This window comes from Ceratosolen solmsi, unplaced genomic scaffold (genome assembly GCF_000503995.2).
Source record: "Ceratosolen solmsi marchali unplaced genomic scaffold, CerSol_1.0 scaffold7, whole genome shotgun sequence".
NCBI classification, from domain to species: Eukaryota; Metazoa; Arthropoda; class Insecta; order Hymenoptera; family Agaonidae; genus Ceratosolen; species Ceratosolen solmsi.
Window position 1 is genome coordinate 10041575 of NW_011948413.1, and position 6298 is coordinate 10047872.

Consider the following 6298-nt stretch of genomic DNA (forward strand, 5'->3'; position numbering starts at 1 on the left):
TTCCCTACCCCACCCCACCCCACCCCACCCCATCCCATCACAGCTCCCTCTCATCTTATCGATAACGATCGGTCGATCGCGCGAATCTGATATACAAATGCGCATCTCGGTAATGTGCGACGACGCGTGAAAAACACGAGTCCACATCGTCATCGCGTAACGTACCCGCGTCTTAATTTTCCTTACTTTTTTCTTACTTTTCCTACTTTCGGCGCGATATTTATACCTCATCGTCCTTGTTTTTTTGTCCCAGGCCACATTTACCTTTGTTTTACAGTAGTTCCACGAAAAGAACGGTAAGTCGCCGCTTAACTCGAGATCCGTAAAAAGTGCGTGAGACCAATCCGCCAAAAGTGGTTATGCCGGTCATCATAAATTGCATACTTCGAGATTGGATTTACGGCGAGAGGGGCGCAAAAAAATTGAGACCTTCGTATCTGCTCGGAAATGAAATTGTTACGTGCATCAAGATTGTATTTGTTTACTTTAATCGCCCATGGTGTGCCGGACTTTCGACACTGAAAACTGATGTTTCAATTAGCAAATGCGTCACTCTGGATTTAGAAATTCGAGGAAAATGAAAAGAGACGATTGCACGCTAACAACCGATGTTTTGTCAAAGTTAAATCGACAGTAGAATATGATGACATTGATGAAAATAGCGTAGATGCGAAGAATGAAATTTTAGAGGAAAAATAATTGAGGCACAAATATTCGTGAAAAATTTTCGCATTCTCTTCATTACTATTCTCATCATTATTTTCAGCTGAATTAATAAAATAATCAAACAAACAAATATATATATATATATATATATATATATATATATACGTATGCATATAAAGCTATTTGTAATATATAATATAAAAATGTACAAGTACGAAATACAAAGTACGCGACAAGAATCGTACAATGATATTGTTGTTTGAAAGATTTCAAATATTATGGTACGTAGGCCAATATCGATACTGATCAACCTCAACACTTTACGAGCTCTTATCTGAAATGACATTTTGCAAATTCCAAATAATAGGATGATAAAACATTGCCCATATTTTAATCGAGCTGCGTGTATACATAAGTATTTGATAAGGAGACTATTGCGCGAATAAGCGTTTGCAGCACTCGGCGGCATTCACGAAAGCAATAGAAAACTTTCGCCGCTGTTTTGTCCGCATTAGGGTTCGAGCCAAATGGACGCGCGCAACATTTCATACGAAATACTCGAACGATTAAAGTGACGGTCGAGCTCGTTTGTGATTCAGAGCCAGCTTAAAGTCAACGACAGTCCAACGAGATAACCATCGAGCCCCTCATTGACAACAAATTGTCGCCCAAGTGCTGTCGCTAAATGGGACGAATTGCGCGCACTCTCAGGAACAGGCGGCGGCACATGTGTGAGAGAATCCAACGTCAGCGGCCAACGACGAGCTTCGCCGCCGTCAAATTAGTCAACGCAAGTACCCGAGCGAACAAACGCTTCTAATAATCCCGATCGCGCACTGGCTGCCTTGGTATCGCGGACTTCCACCCACAAGCGGGACATGCAACGTTGGCCATTGGCGCGATTTACCTGAGCTCGGCCGCTCCTCCAGGAATGCGGGTACATCATCCCCTCGGTTTGAGGCGCCTCGGGCGTCGTTGCACTGGCACTTAAAATTCGTCGAGTGTATCGGTCACGTGTATTAGCACCGCCTCGTCACTCGCGCACTCAAACGACCTCGCGTAACGTGTAACTGGTTGCGTTATGGACCGGCATTCGCGAGACGCCGGGCTCCTCTCCGTCGGCAGAGTAAGAGTCGCCGGGGCCTGTACGCGAGTTGCGCGCGGGCTTACCTGTGAGGTAAGTAAAGTGCCGGCGCGTTCGCCGTGTTACGGCATTGCAACTCGCTTGCTCGGCGTGTAGCCGAGCAACGGGGAAAGGGGCGAGCGAGCGCAGGGATACGCTGCGGGCTCCTCTCTCCCTCCCGCCCTCATGCCAGCGCGCACTCACGGGCTGCGGAGAGAAAGGGACGGAACGAGAAGGGAGGAGGGAAATCACGAGCTGGTCAGTTCATCGAGGGAGAAAGAGAAAGAGGGAGGGAGAGTGATGAGAAACGAGGATCGTGCGCTGCGGAGAAAGAGGACCGGCGAGGGAGCGAGACGGAAGTAGAAAAGGAAGAAAGAGACGGAAGCGACGGGCCGAGATAGAGTGGATAAGGGACGGCCGGGGGATCTGGCGAGAAGGGGGAAACGGCGAGGCGGGCGCGCCGCGAGGGCCGGCGGGAGGAACGGAGCGTTATGGAGGGGGCAGTGGTGGCAGCGGAGGCGGGGGGGCGATGGACGAGGGGCGAGCGGGGAAGACACACAGAGAGAGAGAGAGAGAGAGAGAGAGAGAGAGAGAGAGAAAGGCAACTAAACATTTAAGAAAGAAGGAGAGAGTGTGTACGTGAGTGTGCGCGGGGACGATGCTCAGGACACGTCTGCAATCGTCTGCAAGTTCGCGCGCTCCCTCGCGATTATTGCACCGGCTGCTCCTGATTAATGGACGATGCCTCCTCCTCCTCCTCCTCCTCCTCTTTCTCCTTTTCCACGATCCCTCATTTTACCCCTTTGAATCTTCCGCGATTTCTAGTTTTCGAGGTTCTTGGCTCCTAAGCGCTGCAACAGCAGGGCATGGAATAATCTGCTTGGCGTGGGTTACCCACCCGAGTTTTCCGCCGCGTAAAATTATTTCGTGCTTCAACGAAGCAACTCGCGAGAACTTAAGCAAAAGGGCTTCGTGTGTTGGACGTGCACTACTACTACCTGAAAGCTACGTCAAAGCTAATAAGATTTTCTTTGATAAAGTTGTCAAAAATGCTTTGAGACTCTTTTCCACGTTATAAGTGTAGCTACCTGCAAATATTCTCTATTAACTGATTGAAGTTGTTACTTTTGAGATGCATTTATTTCATTAATTCTCGTGCTCCCGTACACTCTAAACATAAATTAGAGATCGTTGCTCAAGGGCTAATTGACTTAAAATACGTATAACATTACCTTTCACTAGTAGAGATGAAACAGTAAATAAAGTATATTAATATTTATGAAGCTTCGTGCTATTATTCAAATTATTGAAAAAGCAAAAAAAAAAAATTTCCAACGTAAGCGATTATTTTTTTTTTAATTTTGTTTTTTAATTTTTTTTTATTATTATTGGTGACAATCGGTGTACTTTTCCAACGACGAACGATGGCCAATAGGCCAATAGAGTGGAAGTGAATATTCGCCTACGAAATTGTTAACCAATTTTGAAAATGGAATTATCTATAGTACGCTTAGCCGTGGTGAGGCGTCAGATGCTTCTCATTGCAGTCACAGCCTAAGAAACGCGGAGAGTGAGTGAACGGGGTAGCCGGAATGATCGGTTAGTGGGGGGCATTAGCGGTCGTGGAGAAAAAGAGGGAAGGAGTGAGAGTGGGACGGAGCTCGGTTGAATACCTATACGTAAGAAAGTTACGTCGGGAGAGAAAGAACGAGAGAGTGAAGAATCACGACTAGCGGTCGGAAGGGAAAGACAGAGAGAGAGAGAGAGAGAGAGAGAGAGAGAGTGAACGAGCGTGCGCGAGAACCGCTGGTAAAGGCGGAGGAGGAGGAAGAGGAGGAAAGAGCAAACGTTGCCGAGCGGCCGGCAAAGTGGGAGCGAAGAGGGGTGGGGCAGAGGGTGGATGGAGGGGAAGGAGTGGACCAACTGGGTTCACCAGCGACGATAGGTTCATTGACCGAGAAGTGCCGAGGAGGCCCGAAGCGCACACAGTTCGCGTTCTTGCCTCGGCGTGGCCACTGCTCTGCTCCCCATGGATTTCTTACTCTCTCTCTCTCTCGCACTCCCTCCTCTTTTTGCTCTCTCTCTCTCTCTCTCTCTCTCTCTCTCCCTCTCTCACTCACGTCCCTTCTCCCTTCCTCGCGCGGACTATGCACTCGTGCAGCGTTCGATGCGTTACCATCGCATGCACATCTCTTGGCGATATACGTATGTTGTTTTTCTTGATTATTGAGGTTTTCTTTCAGAGAAATAATGTAGATGAAGATACTCGGATTACTCTATGAATTCTTTCGGTCAAGTTGTGTTATTTTTATTATCTTTTTAATCTTATTATAGCTTATGAGAAATATAATAATGCAGTGACTTCGATTTTGATCGATTTAATAATTTTCATTTGAACGAATGAAAACTTGAGAGCACCCAGAAATTTGTGATTCGTATAGGCACGTACGTACATACCTACACACAGTTAAGCAAAATTCATACGTACTTGCATATAGATATAAATACATATATAAATAAATACATACATACGTATACACTTATTCACACACACACACACACGCGCGCGCGCGCGCGAGCATGCACACATACCAACACACACGTGTTTATATTAAATGTATGTGTGCATGTATGTGTATACATATGTATATAGAATATATATATATATATATATATATATATATATGCATACATACACATGTATAAATTTCAGAATGAATAATCGACGATACAAAAGAGGAATTCGAATTCGAACAATAATAAAAAAAACTTTTACTTTTATTGCGTAATTATTATTTTCATTGTGACATTCAAAAACATATTTATTCAAATAGAAACTTTTTATTTAATTTGAAGAGCCAAGTTTCAATTTATACTTGTGAATTGCTTATGCTTATGGAATCCAAATATGCTTTGAAAAGTATATTTATCACTAAGAAACGACTATAAAATTTCAAAATCAAGACACACTATTTCGATTCTCACTAAATTTCTTACGGCAAAAATAACTTCACCCGTTCAACTAAAATTAATTATTTATTTCAAGAAATTTAAGCTCTAAAGTGAATCGTAACACTGAAAGATATTAGAGAGCAAATCTAATTACAGTATCTTAAAAATTATTTAATGGAGAAGGGAAAATTTAATTCTCCTTACAGGACTATTTAATTATAAGACAGTTGTTTTATTATTATTGTTAAATTAAGAGCATATAAAATTATAGCTTAGTAGCATAAAACAAATATTCAGAGGAAAATATTTCTTTTTCATAAAAAATTATGCTCTTATATCACTAGCCTTTTAATGATATACTTTCAAAATGTAAAATTTGTCGTCTTATTTTTGGCTTTTGTCCAATTATTTAATATGCAAATTGAAATATAAATTAACTTTCTTAAGAAATTAATTAACGCAATATTTAAAATAGTTATAATTTATTGCAAAAATGAAATATTTGATTAGTATTCAATTATATTTTTAATTAGCTTTTAAACGTCAATATAATAAAACAAAATATTATCTCGTCAATCTTTAACTCAATCATGTTCAATGCAGTTAGACTAGTGTTTTTAAGTTAAATTCATGTATATTACGATGTACAATAGAAGAGTCGCCATAAATTGTTACTCACGAGCAAGAAATAATATGGAAAAATCAGGTTTGGTAAATCCTTAGATTTACCAATTGACATTTATATTCGATAAGATATATCGATATTAATTGTTAACAATAAACATAATGTAGTAGGTTTTTCATTAAAATACGAATAAGAGAAGAAGACTTTCAATTAAATAATGAATAATAGCAATATAGTGAATATTTTTGCAGTTGCTAATCAGACGAATAAAAACTAATGTAATTGAAATTGTATCTTATAAAATATATTTCCATCGTTTAAAATAATTTTCTTATAGATATATATATATATATGTGTGTGTGTGTGTATATATATGTTGAAGGTTTAATCGATCAATATTTCTCAAATGGAACATTATTTCAAACTTTGTGAGTGAAAAAAAAACTGTTTAATTACATTTAACTTCATAAATGCACCTTCAGATGTTTACATAAAAAATAGTCGATTACTTTATATCTAAACGAATGAAAATTATATGAATATTGATGTTATTGTATCGTGCCGTCAATAAAATTACATTTATGCCTAAAATAATTCGTTTCCTTATTCCTCCATTCACAATATTATTAAAGAAAAATTACTATATTAATGGGCAAAATGTATCTATGGAAAGTTTTACGAAAGAAGTAGAATATATGGTAATTGAATAGAAAAATGCAATCCACATTTGTGAATACGTTAAGAAATCCGCAGATATACATATACTTGATAAATATGTATGAATTTTTCAAAGAAATATTAAATTTCAATACGATATGTGAATTAAGAAGATGTATGAATGTTCAGGTTAATTATAATAAAATCGTTGATCATCGATTCATTCAAGTCAATTCTCTATTAAAAGTTTATTTAAAAGAAGCTGTTTTTTATTC

The 6298-nt window shown here is 39.6% G+C and overlaps 1 protein-coding gene across 1 annotated transcript in view; it reads right to left on the minus strand.

Annotated features, from left to right (window-relative positions):
* Positions 1-1995, minus strand: part of Eip78C (Ecdysone-induced protein 78C) — a 203445-nt gene extending 201450 nt beyond the window's left edge. The window contains exon 1 of the mRNA XM_011506159.1: positions 1574-1995. The gene's annotated coding sequence lies outside the window, so the exon portion shown is untranslated. The remainder of the gene's footprint in view (positions 1-1573) is intronic.
* Positions 1996-6298: the final 4303 nt, after the last annotated feature.